We start from the raw sequence: 20120 nt of genomic DNA, 5'->3' as shown, positions 1-20120 counted from the left end.
AGGTTTGCATATTTCTTCTTAGGTTTGTTCTTAAGTATTATAATCATTTTTGATGCATTGTAAGTGGATTTTTTTCTTTCATTTCTTCTAGCTGGTTATTGTAGGTATATATAGATTATTAACTTTTATATCTTAGTTTTATATCCTATTCTGAATTTTTAACTCTGTATTTTTTGGATATACATTTGCTCTGTTGAACTGAAATACTATTATATAACATGCAAATGGATATAGTTTATTTCTCCATTTCCTATTCTTACATTTCTACTTGTATTTTTTGTTTGGTTGCATTTTTGCCTTGTTTCTGACCATAACTAAAATGCCTCTGACATTTCCTTATGAAGTATGATTCTGGCTTGGAATTGAGATATGTTTATTTTATCATGTTAAGGAAGTATTTACCAAAAAAAAAAAAAAAAGGAAGTATTTACCAATTCTTACTTTAAGTTCACAAAGGTGTTGACTTTGCTAAAGGCTTTTCAGCATCTATGGACATAATAGGATTTTTCACCTTAGAATTCAATATGATGAATTATAGTAATGCATTATTTTTTTGTTAAAAAAACACTGACATTAATAGAATGTTCATTCTTTTAAAATTTGTTGCTGGATTCCATTTGTTAATGCTTCATATAGGAGTTTTGAAAGGATATTCTTGTGGTGAATCTGTATTTTTTTGGTACATTCTTTTAGGATAGGTATCAGGCTATACTTATTTAAATGAAGCTTTATGTAAACTTTAAATAAAAAATTTGGTTCTAGCCAAAGCATAGTAAACCAAATTCAACAGCATATTAAAAAAATCATACATCATGATCAAGTAGGATTTATCACTGGGATGCAGTTGTGTTTCAATACATAAAACTCAATGTGATATATCACATTAAAAGAACAAAAGCTAAAAATCATGTGATCATATTAAAAATTTACAAAAGCATTTGACAAAATATGACGTACTTTCACGATTAGAACTCTCAACAAACTTAGTATAGAGGGAATGGACCTCACCATAATACAGGTCGTATATGACTGTCAGCCTACAGCTGACATTATATTCAATGGTGAAAGGTTTAAAGCTTTTCCTCTATCACCAGGAACAAGACAGATTGCTCATTCTCACCACTATTTTTCAATATAATGAAATTCTAGCTAGAGCAATCACCCAAGAAATAAGCAATAAATGTATCCAAATCAGAAAGGAAAAGTAAAATTATCTGTATTTGCAAATTATGTGATGTGTAGAAAACTTTAAAGACAAGACAAAAAAATCTATTGAATCTAATCAATTAATTTAGTAAAGTTGAAGGATATAAATTAATAGAATTCAAAGTCAGTTTCATTTTTATATGGTAACAACAAAATATTTGTAAAATAAATAGACAAAACAACCCTATTTGTGACAGCATTAAAAATAATAAAATACTTAGAAATAAATTTAACCAATGAGGTAAAATCCTATACTACAACTACAAGACTCTGGTTTTTAAAAATGGAGGGGTGGGACTCCTGGGTGGCTCAGCTGTTGGGCACCTACCTTCAGCTGAGGTCATGATCCCGGGATCCAGGATTGAGTCCCACATCAGGCTCCCTGCATGGAGCCTGTGTCTCCTTCTGCTTATGTCTCTGCTTCTCTCTCTCTCTGTCTGTCTCTCATGAATAAATAAACAAATCTTAAAAAAAATGGAGGGAGACATAAGCAAATGAAGAAAAATCCCACGTTTATGGTTCAGGAGAACAAATATTAAGATGTTCATAATACCTAAAGCAATGTACAGATTGAATACAATCACCATCAAAATTCCAATGTCATTTTTCACAGAAATAGGGAAAAATAAGCCTAAAATTAGTATGGAATCATAAGACTCCAAATATCTAAAGCAGTCCTGAAAAAAACAGGGCAGAAAGCATCATACTTGAGTTCAAGCCTTATTACAAAGCTATAGTAATCAAAACAGCCATAAGAGACTCTTAACTATAGGAAACAAACTGAGGGTTGCTGGAGGGGAGGTGGGGAAGGATAACTGGATGATGAACATTTCAGAGGGCTTGTGATGTAATGAGCCCTGGTTGTTATACGCAACTGGTGAACCACTAAATTCTACCTCTGAAACTAATAATACATTATTTGTTAATTAAATTGAATTTAAATAAAAGCTTAAAAAAATGGTATGGCACTGGGATAAAAATACACACGTTGGCCAATGGAACAGAACTGAGAGCCCAGAAATAACCATCATATTTGACAAGGGTTCCAAGAATACTCAAAATGAGGTAAAGTTAGTCTCTTCAACCAATGATAATTGGAAAACTGTATATCCACATGCAGAATTAAATTCAGTCCCTTACCTTACACTGCTTACAAAAATTAATAGAAATGAATTAAAGGCTTAAATGTAAGACTTGAAACTGTAAAACTCTTAGAGGAAAGCATAGGGAAAAGTCTCCTTGATATAAGTCTTGGCAACAAATTTTTGGATGATCCCCAAAGCATAAGCAACAAAGACAGAAATAAGTGGGACAACATCAAACTAAAAAGCTTCTGCACAGCAAAAGAAACCAAAAAAGTAAAAAGCCTACCAAATGAGAAAGAATACTTGCAAACCATTTATTGGATAAGGGATTAATATACAAAATATATTAAGACCCCATACAAATCGTAACAAACAATTTGATTAAAAGAAGGGCAGAGGACCTGCATAGACATTTTTCCAAGGAAGATACCCAAATGGCCAACAAGTATGTTAAACAGTGTTTGAGATCATTAATCATCTGAGAAATGCAAATCAAAACCACGATGAGATAACACCTCACAACTGTTAGAATGGCTATCTTCAAAACGACAAGAGAGAACAAGTTTTTGGTGTGGATGTGGAGAAAAGGGAATCATTCTGCACTTTTGGTGGGAGTGTAAATTGATGAAACCAATATGGAAGACAGTATGGAGGTTCCTCAAAAGATTAAAAAGAAACATATGACTTAGCAATCCATCTCACTTTTGTGTATATATCCGATGAGATTAAAACAGAATCTTAAATAGATATCTGTACTCTATGCATTATTCACAATAGTTAAGGCATGGCAACAATCTAAGTGTCTTTCAATGGATGAATGAATGGATAAAGATGATGCATTCTATATACATACAATAGAATGTTTTTCAGCCAGTAGAAAGAAGGAAATCCTGCCATTTGCAATGACACGGATGGTACTAGAAAATAATAAGTGAAGCAGGTCAGACACAGAAAGACAAACATTGTATGATATCAATTATATGTGGAATCTAAAAAAGCTGAACTCAGAAACAAACTAGAAACTAAGTAGAATGGTGGTTACCTGACTGGTGGGTGAGGGAAATGAGGAGATGTAGATCAAAACATATATACTACCAGTTAGAAGATGAATATGTTCTGAGGATCTAAGCACATAATTGTGATTATAGATAACAATGCTATATTATATAGTTGAAGGCTGCTAAGATAGAGGATCTTAAATGTTTTTACCACAAAAAAGAAATGATAATTACGTGACATTGATAGGAGTGTTAGCTAACATTGTGGTGGCAATCATATTGCAATATAGAAGTGTATCAAATTAACACCTTGTACACCTTAAACTTACAGAATGTTATTTTTCAATTATATCTTAATAAAGTTGGGCAAAATTCAGTTTTAAAGATGCTTTTAATATGTAGATTTGGATTTTCTAATATATCTGCAAAGTTCTTGGATTATGTTTTTAAGTATTGTTTCTTTTTTCTTTCTTTCTTTTTTTTTTTTTTTGCCTTCAAGAACTCCAGTAATTTGTTGGAGCTTTGCTAATCTATATCAACATTTCTATAGTCTTTTTTTTACCACTTTATCTTATTTTAATTCTCTTGGATATTTTTATCTCTACAATTCTCCTTTATTATATTTTAAGTTATACTTACTCTGTTGAGAAAATTATTTAAATTTAGTCATTTTTGGGATCCCTGGGTGGCTCAGCAGTTTAGCGCCTGTCTTTGGCCCAGGGCACAATCCTGGAGACCCGGCATCGAATCCCACATCGGGCTCCCGGTGCATGGAGCCTGCTTCTCCCTCTGCCTGTGTCTCTGCCTCTCTCTCTCTCTCTCTCTCTCTCTCTGTGACTATCATAAATAAATAAAAAATTTAAAAAATTTAAAAAATAAATAAATTTAGTCATTTTTGATATGTTTTGTGCTTTCAATTTCTTTTCTGAGTTAATTCTCATTTTATAGCTTTTCTTGTCCTTTTACATTCAGAGATTTAAATATTTGATATTGACCTCTTTTTAATGTCCAGAAATTCTTGTCTAAAAATATTTAATTCAGCTTGAGAGATTGTATTTCAGCCTTTCTTTCTTTTGTATTTACTTATTTGAGGGGAGATTTTATCAGCTAAAATGTTCTTATTGTAATTTTTTTATAATAGCTTTGTAAGATGGCATCTACCATAATGTCATTTATTTTAAATGTCTGAATTTTCCTGGATTGGCAGTAACAGATGATTCTATTACTCTGAAATTTTGGAGGTTTCCTTCATGTCTTAGTTAAGAGCATCCTCTTCTGTTAAGGCTGAATGATTTTTAGTAGATTTTGTTTTGGTGGGGGGAGTAAAAAGGAGGCGATGTATCTTCTGATTTTGTGATTGTCTTTTATTCCTGTATGTCCCATATTTCCACTGCTTATTTCTTCTTTATAAGCCTTAAACGTTTCTCACTAAGATTTCTACCTTCAGTCCCACAGTTTGAATCACTGTCCTTTTGATTTCCTAGGAACTAATGCTCTGATCCACAGACTCAGACTTGCTATCAATGATTTTCTCCATTCACTGTGACTCCCCAGGCATTATTTTTATCTGTATTCTCCCACTGTTTGGCCCCTACTATCTATCCTCCATTCTGTACAGTCTCTACCTGACTGTCTACTCCTGTGTGGGGAGTCAAAGTTGTCTCTTCTACTTTCATATATTTGCCTTACTTATGTGTATATTGGGTTGTATTGTATGCTTTGTCTCTCCAGCTTATACTTGACGTGGTTTGTGGGTAATTTGCTCTTTCTTTCTGTGGTAGTGGAATGATGGATAAAAAAATTAGATTTAATAAGTTGCTGTTAGTCTACAGGAACTCTGTATTCTTTCAGTTGAATGTTAGTTGCTTTTTTTTTTTTTTTTTAACAGTAACAAGCACAGAGCTGACCACCTACTTCAAAAAGGTGTAGTGACTGTGTTGGTAGGGGGAGGATTATAGAGTTGAGCTGGGATGAGAGAAATGGGTTAATACCACAACTTTTAGATAATTTGAATAACTACCTTATAAAAGATATTTTCACACAATTTTAATGCCTGCATTTATTAGTATTTTAGTTTATAAATCTTCTGAAGTGAAGAGTAGACCAAGTGACTTCATAGCACAGTAGTTGGAATAACTGTGTAATTTGACCTGGATAGTTCATGAAGCTGTATCTAGGTACAGCTAATCAGAATCATGTCTAAAAACTATAAAAATATATCACCTTTATAAGTATCATCTTAGAATGTGCATTAGCTGTAAGTGTAGTAAATGCACAATGAAGATACTTTCCTTAATATTGTTCAGTATTGTATTTTAAGTGCCCTGTAAAAATAATGATTAGCAGTTAGAAATAAGTCCATTATTAGAAAAAATGATGGCAACTCAAATGATAGTTTATGTTAAAAATAAAGATTAACAAGTGAAACATATTACACAAAAATATTTTTCTTTTTAATCTATTATAAATGAATCCATTTTTAACAAATATCATTTTAAAATAATGTTGGCATTTGGAATTTTCTTGGTCTTATAGTTTTGTTGCAAATTTGTAAATTTTGTATGGTTTTTAGTTGTATAAGAGCCATAAATATAGAGTTTATTCTCATTTTTACATTTGTACATATTTAAATAAAATAAAAAATAATTGCAGTTAATGCTAGGAGTCCAAGAGAATTGCTTCCTGTAAAGTGTGTCAGCATTACTCATATTTTAGAAACATGGATAACAGTACATTGGATTTGACTTAGATTGAATAAAATTAAATTTATTTCAGCACCTTGTCGCTTACTAGACTGATGAATTACAGCAGCTTTCTGAGCTTCAATTTCTTTAATATAAGTGGGGGAAATTATCTCAACATCATAAGGTTGTTGTAAGGTTTAAATTAAAAAGATGATGCATGTGAAATAAGTTTATAAAATTGTAGCCATTATTGTCATGTTTCTGATTTACATACAATTAAGAACTGATTTAATTGAAAATCACAAACTATCAAATTTTACCATGATTTTCAAGTGGGCTCTCTCTCTTCTCCACATTAACTCCTTTTACTATTTCTCTCCTCAAACTCCTATTCTCAGTTGTACTTGCCTGTACTTCAATGGGAAAATAGAAGCATCAGAAAAGAACCTTTTCTTCTAATACCAAATCTTGAAAATATCAGGATTTATGCTCACTTTTTTATTTCTTACAATCACAAGGATGGTGAGTTCTTCTTTCAAAGACCATTCTCTACAGTTGTGCTCTACTCCACCTTGCCTTTTAAGGACCTCTCTTTTCTATCCTTTCTTTCTCTGGAATTATCAACATTTTTTCTTATTGGGTTATTCCTACTGGAATTCAAATAAGCTCTTTTATTCCAGATTTCTTATTCACCAATGACTTCCATATTGCCAAATATAGCCAAGTAATATGCCAAATATGACTTTTTTTACAAAACTGATATACTTAAAATGAGCAAAGATGTTTTTAATGTACATATACATTATGAAATCATCGCCATAATCATGCTGATTAACATATACATCCCCTCACATAGTTACTTTTTAAGGTCTCATGAGAATATTTAACATCTATCCTCTTAGCAAATTCCAAATATATAGTATGGTATTGTTAATTATAGTCCCTTTACTGTACTTTAGACCGTCAGAATTGATTCTGTTTTTTTTTTAAGATTTTATTTATTCATTCATGAGAGACACAGAGAGAGAGAGAAAAGAGGCACAGGCACAGGCAGAGGGAGAAGCAGGCTCCATGCAGGGAGCTCGACGCGGGACTCGATCCCGAGTCTCCAGGATCACGCCCTTGGCTGAAGGCAGGTGCTAAACCGCTGAGCCACCCGGCTGCCCTGATTCTGTTTGGAAAGCCAAAACTTCGTGTGCTTTTCCCAACAGCTTCCAATTATCTCTACCTCAGCCCCTAGCAATCACTGTTCTACCCTCTGCTTCTATGATGATTTGACTATTTTAGATTCTATATGTGAGTGAAATCATACTGCATTATCTTTTTGTGTCTAGCTTATTTCATTTGCATAATGTCCTCCAAGTTCATTTGTGTGGTAGGATTTATTTCTTTGTGAAGGCTGAATAATATTCCTGTGTGTGTGTATGTGTACAGATGGGTCACATCTTCTTTATTCATTTATCCATTGATGGGCATTTAAGTTGTTTCTATATCTTGGCTATTGTGAAAAATGCTGCAATGAACATGGAGGTGCAGATATTTCTTTGAGATGGTGATTTCATTTCATTTTGACATATACCCAGAAGTGGCATTTCTAGATTATATAGTAGTTCTGTTTTTAATTTGCAGAGGGACTTCCATATTGTTTTTCACAATGGCTATACAAATTTATAGCCCACCAACACTGCACAGAGGTTCCCTTTACATCCTTGCCAATACTTACTTTTTGCTTTTTGATAATAGCCATATTAATAGGCACTAGGTGATAACTTCTTTGATTTTCATTTTCATTTCCCTAATGATTAGTGATGTTGAGCACTTTTTCATGTGCTTGTTAGCCATTTATAGGTCTTTGTTTAAGAAACGTCTATTCAGGTTCTTCACCTATTTTTGAATGAAAAATTTTCTTTTTTGCTATTGAGATTTATGAATTCCTTATGTATTTTGGATATTAACCTCTTAACAGATAAAAGATTCTGCCCATTGGGTAGATTACCTTTTAAAAAAAGATTTATTTATTTGAGAAAGAGAGAGAGAGGAGAGGGAAAAGGAGAGAAGCAGCCTCCCTGCTCAGTGCAGAGCCCAATGCAAGGCTGCATCTCACAGCCCTGAGATCATGACCTGAGGTGAAATCAAAAGTTGGATGCTTAACTGACTGAGCCATCCAGGTGCCTCACATAGATGACCTTTTTGTTTTGTTGATTGTTTTGCTGTTGTTGTGCAGGAGATTCTTAGTTTGTTGAAATCTCACTGGCCTATTTTTGTTTTTTCTGTTTATGTTCTTGATATGTTCAAAAAATTATTGCTCATATATTGATGGACACCTTGGGTTGCTTCCATATCTTGGCTACTGTCACTAATGCTGCAATAAACATAGGGGTGCTTGTATTTTTTTGAATTAGTGTTTTTGTGGGTTTTGGGGGTGGTAAATCCTCAGTAGTGGAATTACTAGGCCATATGGTACTTTGATTTTTATTTTTTTGAGGAACCTCCGTACTATTTGTCAAAGTGGTTATACTAACGTACATTCCCACCAGCAGTGCATGAGGGTTGTTTTCCCTCCATATCCTCACCAACACTGGTTATTTCTTGTCTTTTTGATATTAGCCATTCTGACCAGTATGAGGTAATAACTCCAGATAAAGAAGATGTGTACACATACATACACACATGCTCACACAATGTGGAAATATACTCAGCCATGAAAAAGAATGATATCTTGACATTTGTGACAATAGGTGGACAAAGGGTATTATGTTAAGTGAAATAAGTTGGAGAAAGATAAATACCATATGATTTTACTTATGTGAGGAATCTAAAAAACAAAGCAAATAAATAAAATCTGGCTCTTAAATACAGAGAAGAAATTGGTTGTTGCCAGAGAGAGGGGGTGGTTTGAGAGATAAGTAAGATAGGTGAAGGGGATTAAAAAGTACAATTTCAGTTGTAAAATAAATAAGTCATGGGGTTGAAAAGTACAGCACAGGGAATATAGTCAATATATTGTAATAACATGGTGACAGGTGGTGACTCTACTTAATGTATGTAGTAAGTACTAGGTAATGTATAAGAATCATTGGATCAGTATGTTACACACTTGAAAGTAATATAATATTATGTTAGCTATACTTTAATAAAAAAAACAATGCACATTAACAGTGCTTTGCCAAAAACAAATGTTGCCTAGACTTATGTCAAGGTGCTTCTTCCCTATGTTTTATCTTTTGTAGTTTTCCAACTTAGGTCTTATATTTAAATTTTTGATCCATTTTCCATTAATTTTTGCATAAGGAGCCAATTTTTGATTTTGATAAGAATCCAATTTCATTTGTCATGTAAATATCCAGTTTTCCAGCACCGTATATTGAAGATACTATCCTTTCCTCATTTTGTATTGCACCTTGTCAAAGATCAGTTGCCTCTTTATACCTGAGTTTATTTCTGGGCTCTTTATTTCTGTTCTTTCGTCTGTATATCTGTATTTATGCTACTATCATACCGTTTTGATTGCAGTACCTTTGTAATCAGGAAGTATGATGCCCCTAGTTTTGTTCTTTCTTAAGATGACCTTGGCTTTTGGGGGTCCATGTAGTTGCATATGAATTTTAGCATTACTTTTACCATTTCTGTAAATAATGCCATTGGAGTTTTGATATGAATTGCATTGAGTCCGTAGATAACTTTGCATAGAATGGACATTTTAATATTCTTCCTGTTTATGAATATATTCCATATATCTGTGCCTCCTTTAATTCCCTTCATCAAATGTTTATAACTGTTGAAGTACAAGTCTTTTATCTCTTTGGTTAAGTTTATACCTAGATATTTTATTGTTTTTTGCTATCATTAATGAAATTATTTTCTTAGTTTTCTTTTTGGATAGTTTGTTGGTTGTATATAGAAATGTGATTAGCTTTTGGATGTTCCTTTTGCATCCTTCAATTTTACTGAATTAGGCTATTCTAAAAGGTTGTTTTGTTTTGTTTTTGTTTTGTTTTGTTTTTTTTTTTTAGTTGAGTCGTTAGGGTTTTCTACATATATGGTCAGGTTGTATGCAAAAACATAATTTTACTTCTTTCTTTCTTATCTGGATGTCCTTTCTTTTTTTCTAATTGCTCTGGTACTAATAGTATACATAGTACTACATAATGCTACTTACAGTGGCAAGAGTTGTACTAAAGGGAAAGCTTGCAGTTGTTTCCTATTGATTATGATGTTGGCTGTGGGCTTTCCATAAGTGCCTTCATTTTGTTAAATTTCTTCTGCACCTATTTTGTTTATAGGTTTTATAATGAATGATGGTGAAATTTGTCAAATGCTCTTTTAGCATCTATTGAGATAATTAGGTGATTTCTTTCATTTTGTTCATTTGATGTATCACATTGATTTTTGTATGTTGAATCATTCTTCCACCCATAGAATAAATCTCACTTCCATCCCTAGAATAAATCCCTGGGATAAATTTTTTTTTGTAAGTGCTTAAAAGAATAACTATTCTTCTTTGAATGTTTGGTAGAATTTACCCATGGAGCCACCAGGCCCTGAGTTTGTTTTCCTTGAAAGGTTTTTGATTACTGAGTCAATATATCCCTGTTTGTTATTAGTTTGTTCAGGCTTTCTATTTCCTCTTGATTCAGTTTTGGTAGGTTGTATCTTTTTAGGAATTTGCCCATTTTTTTCTAGTTACTTAATTTATTGGCACATAGTTTTTCATAATATATTTATGAGACAGCTGTTATAGTGTCTTCTATTTCATTTATGATATTGTTTGAGACTTTTTTTCCTTAGACTAGCTAAAGATTTGTTAGTCTTGTTTATCTTTTCACAAAACCAACTCTCAGTGTTATTGATGTTTCTCTATAGTTTTTCTTGTCTCTATTTGATTTACTTCTGCTCTAAACTTTATTATTTCTTTCCTTCTGCTAACTCTGAGTTTAGTGTGTTCTTTTCCTCATTCTTTGATACAGTTTAGTGACATTGTTATTTGGGTTCTTTCTTCATTTTTAATATAGGCATTTATCACTATAAAATTCTCTCAGTACTCTTTACTACATTTCAAGTTTTATGTCGTGATTTCATTTTTGCTTGTCTCAAGATACTTTTAAAAGTTCATTTTGATTTCTTTTATCCAATGGTTCTAGTGTTGTTTAGTTCCCACATATATGTGAATTTTCCCATTTTCTTAGTGTTACTGATACTTTGATTCATTCCATTATGGCTGGAAAAGATGCTTACAATAATTTTGATATTCTTAAATTTGTTATGACTTGTAATGAATTATCATGTCATCTGTTTTGGAGGTGTTTCTTGAGCTCTTGAGAAGAATGTATATTCCATTGGATGGAAAGTTCTGCCTATGTCTGTTGAGATCCATTTGATCTACAGTGTTGTTCAAGTCAGCTCTTTCTTTATGATTTTCTGTCTAAATTTGTATCCATTATTGAGAGTTGGTATTGAAGTCCTTTCCTATTGTTGTATTGTCAGTTTCTCCTTTCAGATTATTTTGAATTATTATTTTATATGTTCAGGTGCTGTGATATTAGATGCATATATAGTTATTAATTATATCTCCCTGTTGAATTGGGCCTTTTATCATTATATATTGACCTATTTTGGTCCCTAGAGATAGTTTTTGACATTAAGTATATTTTGTCTTGTAGAATTATAGCCATGCCAGGCTTCTTTTTGTTACTACACTTGATCTTAGCCAAAAGGCCGAGAAGCGATTCTTTTTGTTACTATTTACATGGAATATCTTTTTCATTCCTTTGCTTTCTGTCTATGTGTTCTTAAAAATAAAATGAGTTTCTAAACTCATTTAATTTAAAACTAAAATTCAGTCACTCTATGCATTTTGATTGGGACACTTAATCCATTTATACTTAAAATAATTATTGATAGGTGAGGACTTACTATTGCCATTTTATTAATCATTTGGTCTGTTGTGCTGTACTTTTCTCTCTTCCTCTATTGCTGTCTTCATTATTTTAGAATTTCTTAGTGACTTGCTTTGATTCTTTTCTGTATTTATTACAGGTTGTTTTTTTCTGCAGTTAGCTTGAGGTTTGCATAAAATAACTTGCAGTTACAACCATCTATTTTAAGTAGATATCAACTTAACTTTAATCACACACAGAATCCCTACACTTTTTTTTTCCACTCAGTGCACTAACACTTGGTGTTCTTGTGAAGTTTGCTTCTTTTTATATTGTATATCCATTAATGTATTTTTATCTTCTAAAATTTATGCTAGGCTTAAAAGTGATTTTTTGTTCTCTTCTAGAAATATTCTTTCCTTGGCTTTCAGGACTCTGCATTTTACTGGTTTCCATCTTATCTCTCAACCTACTTCTCTGCTTTTCTTGCTGGATCATCACTGTGCCTTATTGCTATGCACTCAGTCATCTTTAAACTTTCTGCCTGCATGACTTTATCTATCTCAGTAGCTTTAAACACTGGACAGAAGAGGTTGGCAACTGTTAATTAGTCAAGTATATTTATACTTTGATGAACAAAGGCACTGGAGATCATGCAAGGCCACATGGGTGTTGCAGAAGAGAATGGAGTAAACTAGCAGGGGCTGTGAGAGGGTACCGCAGGCTTCCCATAGGTTGATGTGATTGATTTATTTGAATAATTCTGCAGGCTGTCAGAGAGGTAAAACCTCTTAAGTTGAATACCAAGTGAGGTGCAGCTTGTGTAAATGATGGGGAAACTAGCTAGTTGAGAAGCCATTACTGCTGGATAGGGGCCATATCTGGCAAGAGCAGGAAAACTCATGGTTAGGTCTTTGGAGGCAATAAAACTCAAAGATATTACAATTGTAAGTATTGTAGGGGTGCTTGAGTGTCTCAGTCAGTTAAACATCTGACTCACGGTCTCAGAGTCATGAGTTCAAGCCCCAAGTTGGGCTCCATGCGAGGCATGGAAACTACTCAGGAAAAAAAAAAAGAGAAGTGTTACAATATATCATGTATTTCACTCTAAACCTTGCCTATATGCTCCATACATTTTTACCCAACTGCCTGAATGACATTTGCCCCTGAGATGTCTTATAAGCAAATTAAACCTGAGATATCCCAAAGTCTTAATTTTCTTCTCTACTATTCAGCATGTTTTCCTTGTTTTTCTCATCTCAGTGAATGGAATCAACATATTCTCAGCTGCACAAACCAGAATTCCAGGAGTAATTTTTTTATTTCTACCCTTATTCACCCTTCACAATGGGTTACACCCAAAAAAATCCATTAATTTTTTTATCTACTTCTTTTTTTATTTTTTTAATCTACTTCTTATTTCAGTTACACATTCCTCCCATTTTCACCATCACCATTTTATCCAGCTTACCACCATCTTTCTCTTTGAAAATTATAATATCCTCTCAATGAATCTGTCCATCTTTGGTCCCTGAGCACCATTCTCTTCTCACATGGAAGTTGAAGTGAACTTTTAAATATATAAATATAAATGTATAAGCAGGTACAATTTTCCTGGATGAAAGGCAGAGAGAGTAGCCTAAGTGATAAGTGTTAAATTTGTTCTCATACAAGGCCAATTTATAGAGGCCACAAATAATTTGTTTTTCTGTACGGTTTTGGTATTGCATAATAGTATCCCCTTACCTTTTTTGGTTTTGATTTCTGTAGTTTCAGTTATGCATGGTCAACTACAGTCTAGAAGCAGATGATTGTCCTTTTGATGCATCCTCAGAAGGTTGACAACCCAATGCTATGTCACAATGTTTGTGTCATTCACCTCATTTCATCTGATCATTTGGGCATTTTATCATTTCACATCATCACAAGAAGAATGGTAATTACATACAGTATAAAAGGATATTTTGAGGGAGGGAGAGAGAGAATTTTCATATAACTTTTATTATAGTATATATTGGAATAATTGATCTATGTTATTAATACTATTGTTATTATAGCAATTGGTCTATGTTATTATTATTGCCAATCTCATAATGTGCCTAACTTATAAATTAAATTTTATCATAGGTATGTATGTATAGAGCAGCATGGGATATATATGGTTTTGTATGATCCATGATTTCAGGCAATCACTGGGGATCTTGGAATTATATCCCTTGTAGATAATAGTAGGACTACTGTTCAATTTTCCACTAGATTTCCTAATTTCTCCAATTCTATTTCTATTGGTTAACTTTGATAAATATCCTTCTTCCCATCCAATATGTTTACATTTTAATTAGTATTGCCATTTGAACACAGATTGTGCCACTTCATTGTTTGACATTTTAAGAATCTCCTATTACATACAGAATAAAATAAAAAGTTTTTGTTATGACATACAATATCTGTAAGATATTCCCTCTGCCCCATTTTCCAATGGCTTCTTTTCTAGCCTCTCCTTGGCTTGTTATAATCCAGCCACCTGTTTACACTTAAGTTACTGAAGATCTTAAAAATGTGTTTCCTCTGTCAGGTCTCTTTTCTTTCATTTATTTTATGATGATTTCTCTTTATCCTTTCTAATCTGTACTTCCCTCACTCCTTTATTCTAGCTCATAGCACCCTGTTCTTTTTCTTTAAAAAATGTATCAAAGTTTGTAATAAACATGTATTATGTACTGATGTTGTTTTATACACCCACTGTAAATAATGATTTATTCTGTTCATCACTGTGTATCTGGTATTGCACAACATAGGGCTCAAACAATTATTGAATATAGAATACGAGAACGAATGAAGAATGAAGACAGAATGAATATGAGTAAATAAAGAACATGATTAATACATGGAAGTTTATTTGCTTTAGCCTTGCAGTTCTCAAAATTTTGTTTCAGGCCTCCTTTGTACTCTTAAAATTAATCGAGGGACCCCAAATAAATTTTTATTTTATGAATGTTTTATTGAAGTATAATTGACAAAAGTATCCTCTTAGTTTCAAGTGTACATCCTAATGATTTGATTAGAATGATTTTATACATTATGAAATAATCCTGATAATAAGTTTAGTTACAACCTGTCAAAGTTATTACAATATTATTGACTGTATTTCCCCTGCTGTACATTACATCCCCATGACTTGTTTATCTTATAACTGGATGTTTGTACCTCCTAATCCCCTTCACCTATTTCTGCCATCTCCCAATTCCTCTCCACTCTGGGAACCAACAACTTGTTTCCTGTACTTATGAGTCTGTTTCTGCTTTGTCTTGATTATTCATTTATTTTGTTTTTTTTTTTTAGATTCCACATACAAGTGAAATGATACAGTATTTGTCTTTCTCTGACTTATTTCAATTAGCATAATGCCCTTTAGGTCCATCCATGTTATAATTTTTAGCTGAGTAATTTTCCTTGTATATATATATACCACCTATTCTTTATTTGTTCACCTATTGGACACTTGAGTTACTTGCATCTTGGCTATTGTAAATAACGCTGCAATGAACATAGGTATGTATATATTTTTTCAAACTGTTTTTTTTTTCATTTTCTGCAGATATATACCCAAAAGCAGCAGAACTGCTGGATGGTATAGTAGTTCTATTTTTTTTATTTTGGGAGGAAACTCCATTCTGTTTTTCACAGTGCCTACAGCCATTTTCATTCTCACAGTGTACAAGCGTTCTCTTTTCTTCACATCCTCACCAACACATCTTATTGATTGTCATTTTGGTGATAGCCAATCTGACAGGTGTGAGGTGATAACTCACTGTGATTTTGCATTTCTCTGATGACCAGTGATGCTCAGTATCTTTTTTTTTAATTTTTATTTATTTATGATAGTCACAGAGAGAGAGAGAGAGGAGAGAGGCAGAGACACAGGCAGAGGGAGAAGCAGGCTCCATGCACCAGGAGCCCGATGTGGGACTCGATCCCGGGTCTCCAGGATCGCACCCTGGGCCAAAGGCAGGCGCTAAACTGCTGCGCCACCCAGGGATCCCCTCAGTATCTTTTAATGTACAGATGTATGTATTTGGAAAAATCTATTCATTTCTTCTACCCATTTTTTATTAATTTATTGAAATGTTTCATTGATATTAAGATGTGAAAGTTTTTCATGTTTTGTATATTAACCTCTCATTACGTGTATGATTTACAAGTGTCTTCTATCTAGTTAGGCTGCCTTTTGTCTTGTTATAGCTTCTTTTGCAATGCAAAAGCTTTTTATGTGATCTCATTTGTTATTTTAGCCTTTTTTGTCCTTGCCTGAGAAGACTGGTCCAAAGACAGATTACTAAGATTGATGTCAAAGAATTTATGACCTTATGTTTTCTTTGAGAAGTTTTATGATTTGAGGGCTTACGTTTATTTTTGTGTGTGGTATAAGATAGTTGTCCTGTTTCATTCTTTTGCATGTCACTGTCCAGTTTTCCCAGTTCTTACTATTGAAGAAACTTTTTCCCATTTGTATATTCTTACCTCCTTTGCCATAGGCGAATTGACTGTATATGTGTGGGTTTATATTTGGGCTCCCTATTCTTTTTTTAAAAAATATTTTATTTATTTTTCATGAGAGACACAGAGAGTGAGAGGCAGAGACATAGGCAGAGGGAGAAGCAGGGAACCCAATGTGGTATTCGATCCAAGGACCCTGGGATCACAACCTGAGCTGAAGGCAGACATTCAACCACTGAGCTACCCAGGTACCCCTGGGCTCCCTATTCTATTCCAGTGATTTACATATATGTCTCTGTGCCAATACAATACAGTTTTAATTACTTTAGCTTTGTAGTATAGTTTGAAATCAGAGCATGGTACCTCTAGCTTTGTTCTTTCTTATAATTGCTTTGACTATTCAGTATCTTTTATAGTTCAATACAACTTTTAGGATTTTTTGTTCTATGAAAATGTATTGCTTTTTTGATGGGGATTTTGTTCAATCTATAGATTGCTTTAAGAAGTTTGGCTATTTTAAGAATATTCTTTTTTAAGATTTTATTTATTTAATCATGAGAGAGAATGAGAGAGAGAGAGAGAGAGAGAGAGAGAGAGAGGCAGAAACACAGACAGAGGGAGAAGCAGGCTCCATGCAGGGAGCCTGATGTGGGACTCGATCCCGGGACTCCAGGATCACACCCTGGGCCAATGGCAGGCGCTAAACCGCTGAGCCACCCAGGGATCCCCTTTAAGAATATTCTTGTAATGTCTAAGTATGGTCTATATTTATTTCTTTTTGCCATTTTCAGTTTCTTTCATCAGTGTCATGTAGCTTTCAGAGTACAAGTATTTTACTTTTAAATATGATTAAGTTTATTACTAAGCATTTTATTCTTTTTGGTGCAATTATGAATGGAATTATTTTCTTAATTTCTTTCTGATAACTCATTATTACTATATAAAATGCAACTCATTTATATATGTTAATTCTGAATCCTGTGCTTCATTGAATTTATTGGTTCTACTAGGTTTTTCGTGTCTGTGTGTGGCATCTTGAGAGTTTTTTATATGTAGTATGTCCTCTGCAAATAGTGAGTTTTAATTTTTGCTTTCCAATTAGATCCTTTTTCTTTTTCTTACCTAATTGCTGTGGCCAGAACTTCCAAAACCATGTCAAATAAAAGTGGCAGGAGTGGGTATCCTTTTCTTATTCCTGATCTGAGAGGAAAAGCTTTCAGCTTTTCTCTATTGAGTATAATGTTAGCTGTGGGTTTTTTCACAAATAGCCTCTGTTATGTTGAGGTTTGTTACCTATATACCTGCTTTGTTGAGAATTTTTATGATAAATGGGATCATATGAATTTTTTCAAATGCTTTTTCTGCTTCTATTGAGGTGATCTAATGATTTTTATCCTTTATTTTGTTAATATGGTGTAGCATGTTCTTTGATAAGTAGATACTGAACCATCCTTACATTCCTGGAGTACATCCCACTCAATCATAGTATATAATCTTTAAAATATATTGTTGAATTTAGTTTGCTAATGTTTTGTTGAATAATTTGCATCCATGTTCATCAGGGATATTGGCCTGTAATTGTCTTTTTTTTTTTTTTGATGTCTTTTGGTATTAGGGTATGCTGGCTTCATAAAAAGATTACTCATTCCTTTCTCTTCAATTTTTTGTACTAATTTGAGAAAGATAGGTATTAACTTTTTAAATGTTTGATGTAATTCATCTGTGAAGCTGTCTGGTCCCGGATCTTTGTTTTGGGGAATTTAAACTACTTATTTCATTATTTGTAATTGGTCTATTTTCTATTTCTTTTTTTCTCATTAAATTTTTATTTTAATGGGTCCCAAAATTCCATGACAGATTTTTGTCAAGTAGTTTCTGTTGAAAAGTACCGATTTTAAAACTAATAACTTAAAACTGCTACACACACACACACACACACACGCAAAACAATGGTCTGCAAAACGTTCTCCTTTCCCTTTGAAGGTTTTGCAATACATCCATTGTCATTAACCAGTCTTTTACTATTAAACTTTAATGACCAACTGACACAACAGTTCAGAGACTGTTCTTCCACCACTGGTGAAGGCTAGGATAGCAAATATTGCGGATAATATTCATACAGCCTTCTGAGCTTCCTGGGCAGACCTGGTGACCTTGCCAGCTCCAGCTACCTTCTTATCCACTGCTTTCATGACACCCACAGCAACCATCTGTCTCACGTCATGAACAGCAAAACGGATCAGAAGAGGATAGTCAGAGAAGCTCTCAACACATATATGCTTGTCAATGATGGCAGCATTATCAGATTTCAAGAACTTAGGGCCATCTTCTAGCCATTTCTCAGAATAATAATCAGTCTTCTTTAGCTTAGCAAAGTTGCAAGCATTGTGGGCTGTGTGACAGTCTAGCACAGGTGCATAACCAACATTGATTTGGCCTGGATGGTTCAGAATAATCACTTGAGTCATAAAGCTAGCTGCTTCCATTGGAGAGTCATTTTTACTGTCACCAGATACATTGCCACACTAAACACCTTTGACAGATATGTTCTTGACATTGAACCCCACATTGTCCTCTGGATGAGCTTCACTTAAAGCTTCATGGTGCATTTCAGCAGATTTTACTTCAGTTGTAACATTGACTGGAGTAAAGGTGACCACCATGCTAAGTTTAAGAATGCCAGTCTCCACTCAGCCCACAGGGACAGTACCAATGCCACACATTTTATAGATATCCTGGAGGGGCAGACACAAGGAATTGTCAGACTGATGAGTTGGTGGCAAAATGCATCCAGAGCTTCAAGCAATGTGGTTCCACTGCCATTGCCATCTTTATGGGTGACTTTCCATCCCTTGAACCAAGCCATGGTAGCACGTGGCTCCAGCATATTGTCCCCATTCCAACCAGAAATTGGCACAAATACTACTGTGTTGGGATTGTAACCAATTTTCATAAATTAGTTGTTTACTCCCTTAATGATTTGCTCATAACTCTTCTGACTGTGGCTCAGTGGAATCCATTTTGTTAATGTAAAAAAATTTCTGTTTCACACACAGTATGTAAACCAGAGGGGCTTGCTCACAGTATCACCAGAAGATATTTGCTTCAGTATCCATTCTTGGATATACCTGCTTCAAATTCATCAGCACCAGCAGCAACAATCAGGACAACAAAGTCAGCCTGAGATGTGCCTATAATCATGTTTTTGATGAAGTTTCTGTATTCTGGGGCATCAGTGATGTCACATAATATTTGCTGGTCTCAAATTTCCATAGGGAGATATCTGTGGTGATACCATGTTCTTGTTCACCTTTCAGTTTATACAAGACCCAGCCATACATGAAGGAACCCTTTCCCATTGCAGCAGCCTCCTCCTCAAAGATTTTGATAGTTCTTTTGTCACTGCCACATTTACAGATCAGATGACCAATAGTGGAGACTTCTCCAGATATATGTGTTAAATGACAATGATATTTATATGGTCTTTTCCTTTCCCATTTTTATTTAGGTTTAATAGTAGTTTTTATGACAGCTGTGTTCTGGTGGCAAGCCCATTGTGAAAAACCACATTTTCTATTTCTTGATTGTCTTAGAAGGTTGTGTGTTTCTCGGAATTATATTTTTTATGTGAATCTTGTAGGTACTTTATTGCTTTTTTAAAATTTAAATTCAATTAGTCAACATTTATTACATCATTAATCTCAGATGTAGTGTTCAGTAATTTGTCAGTTGTGTATAACGCCCAGTGCTCATCACATCATGTGCCCTCCTTAA

The 20120-nt window shown here is 33.7% G+C and overlaps 2 pseudogenes; both read right to left on the bottom strand.

The window, feature by feature from the left end:
- Nucleotides 1-11596: 11596 nt before the first annotated feature.
- Nucleotides 11597-11700, bottom strand: LOC119877758 (annotated as a pseudogene).
- A 6760-nt stretch (nt 11701-18460) lies between these two features.
- Nucleotides 18461-19547, bottom strand: LOC119866852 (annotated as a pseudogene).
- Nucleotides 19548-20120: the final 573 nt, after the last annotated feature.

The sequence above is a fragment of the Canis lupus genome, chromosome 30, assembly GCF_011100685.1.
Source record: "Canis lupus familiaris isolate Mischka breed German Shepherd chromosome 30, alternate assembly UU_Cfam_GSD_1.0, whole genome shotgun sequence".
NCBI lineage: Eukaryota > Metazoa > Chordata > Mammalia > Carnivora > Canidae > Canis > Canis lupus.
Note: the sequence above shows the minus strand (reverse complement) of the source record. Positions and strands in the feature narration are given on the sequence as shown.